The sequence below is a fragment of the Mobula birostris genome, chromosome 11 (assembly GCF_030028105.1).
Source record: "Mobula birostris isolate sMobBir1 chromosome 11, sMobBir1.hap1, whole genome shotgun sequence".
Classification (NCBI taxonomy): Eukaryota; Metazoa; Chordata; class Chondrichthyes; order Myliobatiformes; family Myliobatidae; genus Mobula; species Mobula birostris.
In genome coordinates, this window is record NC_092380.1 from 40,452,611 (window position 1) to 40,465,302 (window position 12,692).

Below are 12,692 nucleotides of genomic sequence, written 5' to 3' on the forward strand. Positions count from 1 at the left end.
GCTGGGAGGGCAAGAGACTAGGAGACAGAATTACCTGTTGCCAGTAGTGCAAGGAGACGGAAAGCCTTCACTATCCATCAAATTTCGTGGCTGGGAGGAGGGTCACCACTGCAAACAGATGAAGGGATGTGTTCACTGTGGGAGGATACAGACCCTGAGAAGTTACAGAACTACAGTGGGGTATAAAAACCTGGGTGAAAGAGATGAGCACAGGGAATAATTACTGTTTCCACTGACTGGAGAAGGGCTATCTGTTCACCAGTGCCCAGGAAGAAGCCAACACTACTCACCTTGACCGGGGCAGGTGTTAATATTCACCAGCGATTGAAGATGTTCACCAGAGACTGGGGTGGGGACGTGTTACTGTTCATCAGTGACCAGGGTGGGGAGGAGTTACTGTTCACCAGAGTCCAGGGTGGGGAGGAGTTACTGTTCACCAGAGACCGGGGTGCGGACGTGTTACTGTTCACCAGAGACCGGGGTGGGGACATGTTACTATTCACCAGAGACCGGGGTGGCAAGGCGTTACTGTTCACCTGAGACCGGGGTGAGGACGTGTTACTATTCATCAGTGTCCAGGGTGAGGAGCAGTTACTGTTCACCAGAGACCGAGGTGGGGATATGTTACTATTCACCAGAGACTGGGATGGGCAGGCGTTACTATTCACCAGAGACTGGCGTAGGGACATGTTACTATACATCAGTGTCCGGGGTGGGGACGTGTTACTATTCACCAGAGACTGGGGTGGGGACGTGTTACTGTTCATCAGAGACTGGGGTGGGGACATGTAACTGTTCATCAGAGACTGGGGTGAGGAGGCGTTACGGTTCACTAGAGACCGGGGTGGGGATGTGTTACTATTCATCCGTGTCCGGGGTGGGGATGTGTTACTGTTCACCAGAGACTGGGGTGGGGACGTGTTACTATTCACCAGAGACTGGGGTGGGGAGGAGTTACTGTTCACCAGAGACCGGGGTGGGGATATGTTACTATTCACCAGAGACCGGGGTGGCAAGGCGTGACTGTTCACCTGAGACCAGGGTGGGGATGTGTTACTAATCATCAGTGTCCGGGGTGGGGACGTGTTACTGTTCACCAGAGAGCGGAGTGGGAACATGCTACTATTCACCACAGACTGGGGTGGGGTTGTGTTACTGTTCACCAGAGACCGGGGTGGGGAGGAGTTACTGTTCACCAGAGACCTGGGTGGGGACGTCTAACTGTTCACCAGAGACCGGGGTGGACACCTGTTACTATTCACCAGGGACTGGGGTAGGGACATGTTACTAATCATCAATGTCCGGGGTGGTGACGTGTTACTGTTCATTGGAAACCGGGGTGGGGACGTGTTACTGTTCACCAGAGAGCGGGGTGGGAACATGCTACTATTCACCACAGACTGGGTTGGGGTTGTGTTACTGTTCACCAGAGACCGGGGTGGGGAGGAGTTACTGTTCACCAGAGACCTGGGTGGGGCATGTAACTGTTCACCAGACACCGGGGTGGACACCTGTTACTATTCACCAGGGACCAGGGTGGGGATGTGTTACTAATCATCATTGTCCGGGGTGGTGACGTGTTACTGTTCATTGGAGACTGGGGTGGGGAGGAGTTACTGTTCACCAGAGAGCGGGGTGGGGACGTGTTACTGTTCAGCAGAGTTCAGGGTGGGGACATGTAACTGTTCACCAGAGACCAGTGTGGGGACGTGTAACTGTTCACCTGAAACTGGGGTGGGGACGTGTTACTGTTCACCAGAGACAGGGGTGGGAATGTGTTACTGTTCTCCAGAGTCAGGGGTGGGGCATGTAACTGTTCACCAGACACCGGGGTGGGGCATGTAACTGTTCACCTGAAACCGGGGTGGGGAGGTGTTACTACTCACCAGAGACTGGGGTGGGGATGTGCTGCTATTCATCCGTGTCCGGGGTGGTGATGTGTTACTGTTCACCAGAGACTGGGGTAGGGATGTGTTACTGTTCACCAGAGACTGGGGTGAGGAGGCGTTACGGTTCACTAGAGACCGGGGTGGGGATGTGTTACTATTCATCAGTGTCCGGGGTGGGGACGTGTTACTGTTCACCAGAGACTGGGGTGGGGACGTGTTACTATTCACCAGAGAGTGGGGTGGGGAGGAGTTACAGTTCACCAGAGTTCGGGGTGGGGACGTGTTACTGTTCACCTGAGACCGGGGTGCGGACGTGTTACTATTCATCAGGGTCTGGGGTGGGGAGGAGTTACTGTTCACCAGAGACCGGGGTGGGGATATGTTACTATTCACCAGAGACCGGGGTGGGGATGTGTTACTATTCATCAGTGTCCGGTGTGGGGACGTGTTACTATTCACCAGAGAGTGGGGTGGGGACGTGTTACAGTTCACCAGAGTCCGGGGTGGGGACGTGTAACTGTTTACCAGAGACCGGGGTGGCAAGGCGTGACTGTTCACCTGAGACCAGGGTGGGGATGTGTTACTAATCATCAGTGTCCGGGGTGGTGACGTGTTACTGTTCATTGGAGACTGGGGTGGGGACGTGTTACTATTCACCAGAGACTGGGGGGGGGACGTGCTGCTATTCATCAGTGTGCGGGGTGGGTATGTGTAACTGTTCACCAGAGACTGGGGTGGGGATGTGTAACTGTTCACCAGAGACTGGGGTGGGGATGTGTTATTGTTCACCAGAGGCTGGGGTTGGGGCGTGTAGCTGTTCACCTGAGACCCATGTGGGGACATATTACTGATCACCAGAGACAGGTGTGGGGATGTGTTACTGTTCACCAGAGACAGGGGTGGGGATGTGTTATTGTTCACCAGAGGCTGGGGTGGGGACATGTTATTGTTCACTAGAGTCCGGGGTGGGGACATGTAACTGTTCACCAGACAACGGGGTGGGGACATGTAACTGTTTACCTGAAACCGGGGTGGGGTGGTGTTACTATTCACCAGAGACCGGGGTGGGGACATGTAACTGTTCACCAGAGACCTGGGTGGGGACGTATAACTGTTCACCAGAGATCGGGGTGGGGAGGTGTTACTGTTCACCAGAGACAGGGGTGGGTATGTGTTATTGTTCACCAGAGACTGGGGTGACGTGTTACTGATCAGCTGAGACTAGGGTGGGATGTGTTATTGTTCACCAGAGGCTGGGGTGGGGACGTGTTACTGTTCACTAGAGTCCGGGGTGGGGACATGTAACTGTTCACCAGACAACGGGGTGGGGACATGTAACTGTTTACCTGAAACCAGGGTGGGGTGGTGTTACTATTCACCAGAGACCGGGGTGGGGATGTGTTACTGTTCACCAGAGACAGGGGTAGGGACGTGTTACTTTTCATCTGTGTCCGGGGTGGGATGGTGTTACTGTTCACCAGAGACTGGGGTGGGGACGTGTTACTTTTCATCTGTGTCCGGGGTGGGGTGGTGTTACTGTTCACCAGAGACTGGGGTGGGGACGTGTTACTATTCATCAGTGTCCGGGGTGGGAAGTCTTACTGATAACACAGAGACCGTGGTGGGGAGGAGTTACGGTTCACTAGAGACCGGGGTGGGGACGTGCTGCTATTCATCAGTGTCCGGGGTGGGGATGTGTTACTGTTCATCAGAGACTGGGGTGGGGATGTGTTATTGTTCACCAGAGGCTGGGGTGGGGATGTGTTACTGTTCACCAGACAACGGGGTGGGGACATGTAACTGTTCACCTGAAACCGGGGTGGGGTCGTGTTACTGTTCACCTGAGACCGGGGTGCGGACGTGTTACTGTTCACCAGAGTCCGGGGTGGGGATATGTTACTATTCACCAGAGACCGGGGTGGGGATGTGTTACTAATCATCATTGTCCGGGGTGGTGACGTGTTACTGTTCATTGGAAACTGGGGTGGGGAGGAGTTACTGTTCACCAGAGAGCGGGTTGGGGACATGTTACTGTTTAGCAGAGACTGGGGTGGGGATGTGTTACTGTTCACCAGAGACTGGGGTGGGGAGGCGTTATGGTTCACTAGAGACCGGGGTGGGGATGTGTTACTATTCATCAGTGTCCGGGGTGGGGACGTGTTACTGTTCACCAGAGATCGGTGTGGTGACGTGTTACTATTCACCACAGACTGGGGTGGGGTTGTGTTACTGTTCACCAGAGACCAGGGTGGGGAAGTGTTACTGTTCACCAGAGACCAGGATGGGGAGGAGTTACTGTTCACCAGAGTCGGGGTGGGGACGTGTTACTGTTCACCAGAGTCTGGGGTGGGGACGTGTTACTGTTCACCAGTACCGGAGTGGGGACGCGTTACTATTCACCAGAGACTGGGGTGGGGAAGTGTTACTACTCATCAGAGTCCGGGGTAGGGACGTGTTACTGTTCACCAGAGACCGTGGTGGGGACGTGTTACTATTCACCAGAGACTGGGGGGGGGGACGTGCTGCTATTCATCAGTGTCCGGGGTGGGGATGTGTAACTGTTCACCAGAGACTGGGGTGGGGATGTGTTATTGTTCACCAGAGGCTGGGATTGGGGCATGTAGCTGTTCACCTGAGACCCATGTGGGGACATATTACTGATCACCAGAGACAGGTGTGGGGATGTGTTACTGTTCAGCAGAGTTCAGGGTGGGGACATGTAACTGTTCACCAGAGACCAGTGTGGGGACGTGTAACTGTTCACCTGAAACCGGTGTGGGGACGTGTTACTGTTCACCTGAGACCGGGGTGCGGACGTGTTACTGTTCACCAGAGTCCGGGGTGGGGACATGTTACTGTTCACCTGAGACCGGGGTGGCAAGGCGTGACTGTTCACCTGAGACCGGGGTGGGGATGTGTTACTAATCATCATTGTCCGGGGTGGTGACGTGTTACTGTTCATTGGAGACTGGGGTGGGGAGGAGTTTCTGTTCACCAGAGAGCGGGGTGGGGACATGTAACTGTTCACCTGAGACCCGTGTCGGGATGTGTTATGGATCACCAGAGACAGGTGTGGGGATGTGTTACTGTTCACCAGAGACTGGGGTGGGGACGTGTTATTGATCACCAGAGGATGTGGTGGGGACGTGTTACTGTTCAGCAGTGTCCGGGTTGGGGACATGTAACTGTTCACCACAGACCGGGGTGGGGACGTGTAACTATTCACCTGAAACCGGGGCGGGGTGGTGTTACTGTTCACCAGAGACCAGGGTGGGGACATGTAACTGTTCACCAGAGACCGGACTGGGGACTGTTACTGTTCACCAGAGTCTGGGGTGGGGACGTGTAACTGTTCACCAGAGACCAGTGTGGGGACGTGTAGCTGTTCACCTGAAACCGGGGTGGGGATGTGTAACTGTTCACCAGCGGCTGGGGTGGGAGCGTGTAACTGTTCACCTGAGACCAGGGTAGGGACGTGTTACTGATCACCAGAGAGAGGTGTGGGGATGTGTTACTGTTCACCAGAGTCCTGGGTGGGGACATGTAACTGTTTACCAGAGACTGGGGTGGGGACGTTTTATTATTCACCCGAAACCGGGGTAGAGACATGTTACTGTTCACCAGAGACCGTGATGGGGACGTGTTCCTATTCACCAGAGACTGGGGTGGGAACGTGCTGCTATTCATCAGTGTCTGGGGTAGGGATGTGTAACTGTTCACCAGAGACTGGGGTGGGGATGTGTTATTGTTCACCAGAGTCTGGGGTGGGGGCATGTAACTTTTCATCTGAGACCCGTGTCAGGACGTGTTACTGATCACCAGAGACAGGTGTGGGGATGTGTTACTGTTCAGCAGTGTCTGGGTTGGGGACATGTTACTGTTTAGCAGAGACCGGGGTGGGGACGTGTTACTGTTCACCTGAAACCGGGGTGGGGTGGTGTTACTGTTCACCAGAGACTGGGGTGGGGACGTGTTATTGTTCACCAGAGGATATGGTGGGGACGTGTAACTGTTCACCAGAGACCGGAGTGGGGACGTGTAACTGTTCACCTGAAACCGGGGTGGGGTGGTGTTACTGTTCACCAGGGACTGGGGTGGGGATGTGTTATTGTTCACCAGAGGCTGGGGTTGGGGCGTGTATCTGTTCACCTGAGACCCATGTGGGGACGTATTACTGATCACCAGAGACTGGGGTGCAGATGTGTTACTGTTCACCAGAGGCTGGGGTGGGGACATGTAACTGTTCACTTGAAACTGGTGTGGGGTGGTGTTACTGTTCACCAGAGACAGGTGTGGGTACGTGTTACTGTTCACCTGAGACTGGGGTGGGGACGTGTTACTGATCAGCTGAGACGAGGGTGTTGACGTGCTGCTATTCATCGGTGTCCGGGGTAGGGATTTGTAACTGTTCACCAGAGGCTGGGGTGGGGATGTGTTACTGTTCACCAGAGACAGGGGTGGGTACGTGTTACTGTTCACCAGAGACCGTGATGGGGACGTGTTACTATTCACCAGAGACTGGGGGGGAGGGAGGTGCTGCTATTCATCAGTGTCCGGGGTGGGGATGTGTTACTGTTCACCAGAGACTGGGGTGGGGATGTGTTATTGTTTACCTGAAACTGGGTTGGGGTGGTGTTACTGTTCACCAGAGACCGGGGTGGGGACATGTAACTGTTCACCAGAGACCGGGATGGGGACGTGTTACTGTTCACCAGAGACCGGGGTGGGGAGGTGTTACTGTTCACCAGAGCCTGGTGTGAGGACGTATAACTGTTCACCTGATACCGTGATGGGGAAGTTTATTGTTCACCAGGGACTGGCGTGGGGACGTGTTACTGTTCACCAGAGACTGGGGTGGGGACGTGTTACTGATCAGCTGAAACTAGGGTGGGGATGTGCTGCTATTCATCAGTGTCCGGGGTGGGGATTTGTAACTGTTCACCAGAGACTGGGGTGGGGATGTGTTATTTTTCACCAGAGGCTGGGGTGGGGACGTGTTACTGTTCACCAGAGTCTGGGGTGGGGACATGTAGCTGTTCACCTGAAACCGGGGTGGGGATTTGTAACTGTTCACCAGAGACTGGGGTGGGGATGTGTTATTTTTCACCAGAGACTGGGGTGGGGATGTGTTATTTTTCACCAGAGGCTGGGGTGGGGACGTGTTACTAATCACCAGGGACTGGGGTAGGGACATGTTACTAATCATCAGTGTCCGGGGTGGTGACGTGTTACTGTTCATTAGAGACTGGGGTGGGGAGGAGTTACTGTTCACCAGGAAGTGGGGTGGGGACATGTAACTGTTCGCCTGATACCGTGATGGGGAAGTGTTATTGTTCACCAGGGACTGGGCTGGGGATGTTTTACTGTTCACCAGAGACCAGGGTGGGGACGTGTTACTGTTCACAAGAGACCAGGATGGGGAGCAGTTACTGTCCACCAGAGTCGGGGTGGGGACGTGTTACTGTTCACCAGAGACTGGGGTGGGGAAGTGTTACTATTCACCAGAGACTGGGGGGGCGGACGTGCTGCTATTCATCAGTGTGCGGGGTGGGGATGTGTAAATGTTCACCAGAGACTGGGGTGGGGATGTGTTATTGTTCACCAGAGGCTGGGGTGGGGACATGTAACTGTTCACCTGAAACCAGGGTGGGGATTTGTTACTGTTCACCAGAGACCGTGGTGGGGACGTGTTGGTATTCACCAGAGACTGGGGGGGGGGACGTGCTGCTATTCAGAAGTGTCCGGGGTGGGGATGTGTAACTGTTCACCATAGACTGGGGTGGGGATGTGTTATTGTTCACCAGAGGCTGGGGTAGGGATGTGTTATTGTTCACCAGAGGCTGGGCTGCGGACGTGTTCCTGTTCACCAGAGTCTGGGGTGGGGACATGTAACTGTTCACCTGAAACTGGGGTGGGGTGATGTAACTGTTCACTAGAGACCTGGGTGGGGACGTGTTACTGTTCACCAGAGACCGGGGTGGGGAGGTGTTACTGTTCACCAGAGCCTGGTGTGAGGACGTGTTACTGTTCACCTGATACCGTGATGGGGAAGTGTTATTGTTCACCAGGGACTGGGGTGGGGACGTGTTACTGATCAGCTGAAACTAGGGTGGGGACGTGCTGCTATTCATCAGTGTCCGGGGTGGGGATGTGTCACTGTTCACCAGAGACTGGGGTGGGGATGTGTTATTGTTCACCAGAGGCTGGGGTTGGGGCGTGTAGCTGTTCACCTGAGACCCATGTGGGGACGTATTATTGATCACCAGAGACAGGTGTGGGGATGTGTTACTGTTCATCAGAGAGCGGGTTGGGGACATGTTACTGTTTAGCAGAGACTGGGGTGGGGATGTGTTACTGTTCACCAGAGACTGGGGTGGGGAGGCGTTACGGTTCACTAGAGACCGGGGTGGGGATGTGTTACTCCTCATCAGTGTCCGGGGTGGGGACGTGTTACTGTTCACCAGAGATCGGTGTGGTGACATCTTACTATTCACCACAGACTGGGGTGGGGATGTGTTATTGTTCACCAGAGTCCGGGGAGGGGACGTGTAACTGTTCACCAGAGACCAGGGTGGGATCGTTTCACTGTTCATCAGAGACCAGGATGGGGAGCAGTTACAGTCCACCAGAGTCGGGGTGGGGACGTGTTACTGCTCACCAGAGACTCGGGTGGGGACATGTTACTGTTCACCAGTACCGGGGTGGGGACGCGTTACTATTCACCAGAGACTGGGGTGGGGAAGTGTTACTACTCATCAGAGTCCGGGGTGGGGACGTGTTACTATTCACCAGAGACTGGGGGGGGGGCGTGCTGCTATTCATCAGTGTCGGGGTGGGGATGTCTTATTGTTCACCAGAAGCTGGGGTTGGGGCGTGTAGCTGTTCACCTGAGACCCATGTGGGAACGTATTACTGATCACCAGAGACAGGTGTGGGGATGTGTTACTGTTCACCTGAGACTGGGGTGGGGACGTGTTACTGATCAGCTGAGACGAGGGTGTTGACGTGCTGCTATTCATCGGTGTCCGGGGTAGGGATTTGTAACTGTTCACCAGAGGCTGGGGTGGGGATGTGTTACTGTTCACCAGAGACAGGGGTGGGTACGTGTTACTGTTCACCAGAGACCGTGGTGGGGACGTGTTACTATTCACCAGAGACTGGGGGGGAGGGAGGTGCTGCTATTCATCAGTGTCCGGGGTGGGGATGTGTAACTGTTCACCAGAGACTGGGGTGGGGATGTGTTATTGTTCACCAGAGGCTGGGGTGGGTACGTGTTACTGTTCACCAGAGACCGTGGTGGGGACGTGTTACTATTCACCAGAGACTGGGGGGGAGGGAGGTGCTGCTATTCATCAGTGTCCGGGGTGGGGATGTGTAACTGTTCAGCAGAGACTGGGGTGGGGATGTGTTATTGTTCACCAGAGGCTGGGGTGGGGATGTGTTACTGTTCACAAGAGTCTGGGGTGGGGACATGTAACTGTTCACCTGAAAGCGGGGTGGGGTAGTGTTACTGTTCACCAGAGACCGGGGTGGGGACATGTAACTGTTCACCAGAGACCGGGGTGGGGACGTGTTACTGTTCACCAGAGACTGGGGTGGGGACGTGTTACTACTCACCAGAGACTGGGGTGGGGATGTGCTGCTATTCATCCGTGTCCAGGGTGGTGATGTGTAACTGTTCACCAGAGTCCAGGGTGGGGAGGAATTACTGTCCACCAGAGACCGTGGTGGGGACATGTTACTATTCACCAGAGACCGGGGTGGGGACGTGCTGCTATTCATCGTGTCCGGGGTGGGGATGTGTAACTGTTCACCAGAGAGTGTGGTGGGGACGTGTTACAATTCACTAGAGCCCGGGGTGGGGATGTGTAACTCTTCACCAGAAACCGAGGTGGGGAGGAGTTACTGTTCAACAAAGGCCGTGGTGGGGACGTGTTACTATTCACCAGAGACTGGGGTGGGGATGTGTTATGGTTCACAAGAGGCTGAGGTGGGGGCGTGTAATTGTTCACCTGAGACCCGGGTGGGGACGTGTTACTGATCACCAGAGACAGGTGTGGGGACGTGTTATAGTTCACCAGAGACCGGGGTGGGGATGTGTTACTGTTCACCAGAGACTGGGTTGGGGACGTGTTATTGTTCACCAGAGACTGGGTTGGGGACTTGTTACTGTTCACCAGAGACCAGGGTGGGGAAATGTAACTGTGCACTAGAGACTTGGGTGGGGACGTGTAACTGTTCACCAGAGACCGGAGTGGGGACATGTTACTGTTCACCAGAGTCTGGGGTGGAGACGTGTAACTGTTCACCAGAGACAGGGGTAGGGACGTGTTACTTTTCATCTGTGTCCGGGGTGGGGTGGTGTTACTGTTCACCAGAGACTGGGGTGGGGACGTGTTACTATTCATCAGTGTCCGGGGTGGGGAACGTTTTACTGATAACACAGAGACCGTGGTGGGGAAGTGTTACTGTTCACCAGAGACCGGGGTGTGATGTGTTACTATTCACCAGAGTCTGGGGCGGGGATGTGTTAGTATTCATCAGTGTTTCGGGTGGGGACGTGTAACTGTTCACCTGAAACCGGGGTGGGGACGTGTTACTGTTCACCAGAGACCGTGGTGGGGACATGTTACTATTCACCAGAGACCGGGGTGGTGAGGAATTACTGTTCACCAGAGACCGGAGTGGGGACGTCTTACTGTTCACCAGAGACAAGGGTGGGGAGGCGTTACGGTTCACTAGAGACCGGTGTGGGGTTGTGTTACTATTCATCAGTGTCCAGGGTGGGGACATGTTACTGTTCACCAAAGTCCGGGGTGGGGACGTGTTACTGTTCACCAGAGACTGGGGTGGGGATGTGTAAGTGTTCGCCAGAGATCGGGGTAGGGACATGTTAATATTCACCAGAGACCGTGGTGGGGACGTGTTACTATTCACTTGAGACTGGGGTGGGGACGTATTGCTATTCATCAGTGTCTGGGGTGGGGATGTGTAACTGTTCACCAGAGACCAGTGTGGGGATGTGTTACAGTTCACCAGAGACCAGTGTGGGGACGTGTAACTGTTCACCTGAAACCGGGGTGGGGTGGTGTTACTGTTCACCAGGGACTGAGGTGGGGACGTGTTATTGTTCACCAGAGGATGTGGTGGGGACGTGTTACTGTTCAGCAGTGTCCGGGGTGGGGACATATAGCTGTTCACCAGAGATCGGGGTGGGGACGTGTAACTGTTCACATGAAACCGGGGTGGGGTGGTGATACTGTTCACCAGAGACTGGGGTGGGGACTTGTTACTGTTCACCAGAGACCAGGGTGGGGAAATGTAACTGTGCACTAGAGACTTGGGTGGGGATGTGTAACTGTTCACCAGAGACCGGGGTGGGGACGTGTTACTGTTCACCAGAGTCTGGGGTGGAGACGTGTAACTGTTCACCAGAGACCGTGATGGGGAAGTGTTACTGTTCACCAGAGACAGGGGTGGGTACGTGTTAGTGTTCACCAGAGACTGGGGTGGGTACGTGTTACTGTTCACCAGAGACAGGGGTGGGGACGTGTTACTGATCAGCTGAAACTAGGGTGCGGACGTGCTGCTATTCATCAGTGTCCGGGGTGGGGATGTGTCACTGTTCACCAGAGACTGGGGTGGGGATGTGTTATTGTTCACCAGAGGCTGGGGTGGGGACGTGTTATTGTTCACCAGAGGCTGGGGTTGGGGCGTGTATCTGTTCACCTGAGACCCATGTGGGGACGTATTACTGATCACCAGAGACTGGGGTGGGGACATGTTACTGTTCACCAGAGTCTGGGGTGGGGACATGTAAACTGTTCACCTGAAACTGGTGTGGGGTGGTGTAAATGTTCACCAGAGACCGGGGTGGGGACGTGTTACTGTTCACCAGAGACTGGGGTGGGGACATGTAACTGTTCACCTGAAACTGGTGTGGGGTGGTGTAAATGTTCACCAGAGATCGGGGTGGGGACGTGTTACTGTTCACCAGAGCCTGGTGTGAGGACGTATAACTGTTCATCTGATACCGTGATGGGGAAGTGTTATTGTTCACCAGGGACTGGGGTGGGGATGTGTTGCTGTTCACCAGAGACAGGGGTGGGGATGTGTTACTGATCAGCTGAAACTAGGGTGGGGACGTGCTGCTATTCATCAGTGTCCGGGGTGGGGATTTGTAACTGTTCACCAGAGACTGGGGGTGGGGATGTGTTATTTTTCACCAGAGGCTGGGGTGGGGACGTGTTACTGTTCACCAGAGACCAGGATGGGGAGCAGTTACTGTCCACCAGAGTCGGGGTGGGGACGTGTTACTGTTCACCAGAGACTTGGGTGGGGACGTGTTACTATTCACCAGAGCCTGGGGTGAGGACGTGTAACTGTTCGCCTGATACCGTGATGGGGAAGTGTTATTGTTCACCAGGGACTGGGGTGGGAACGTGTTACTGTTCACCAGAGACAGGGGTGGGTACGTGTTACTGTTCACCAGAGACCAGTGTGGGGATGTGTTATTGTTCACCAGAGTCGGGGTGGGGACGTGTTACTGTTCACCAGAGTCTGGGGTGGGGACATGTAGCTGTTCACCAGAGACCAGGGTGGGGATGTGTTACAGTTCACCAGAGACCAGTGTGGGGACGTGTAACTGTTCACCTGTAACCGGGGTGGGGTGGTGTTACTGTTCACCAGGGACTGGGGTGGGGACGTGTTATTGTTCACCAGAGGATGTGGTGGGGACGTGTTACTGTTCAGCAGTGTCCGGGGTGGGGACATATAACTGTTCACCAGAGATCGGGGTGGGGA

The 12,692-nt window shown here is 54.7% G+C and overlaps 1 protein-coding gene across 1 annotated transcript in view; it reads right to left on the reverse strand.

The window, feature by feature from the left end:
* mybpc3 (myosin binding protein C3) overlaps positions 1-12,692 on the reverse strand; it is a 142,594-nt gene that overhangs the window by 101,284 nt on the left and 28,618 nt on the right. The gene's annotated exons all lie outside the window — the stretch shown is intronic.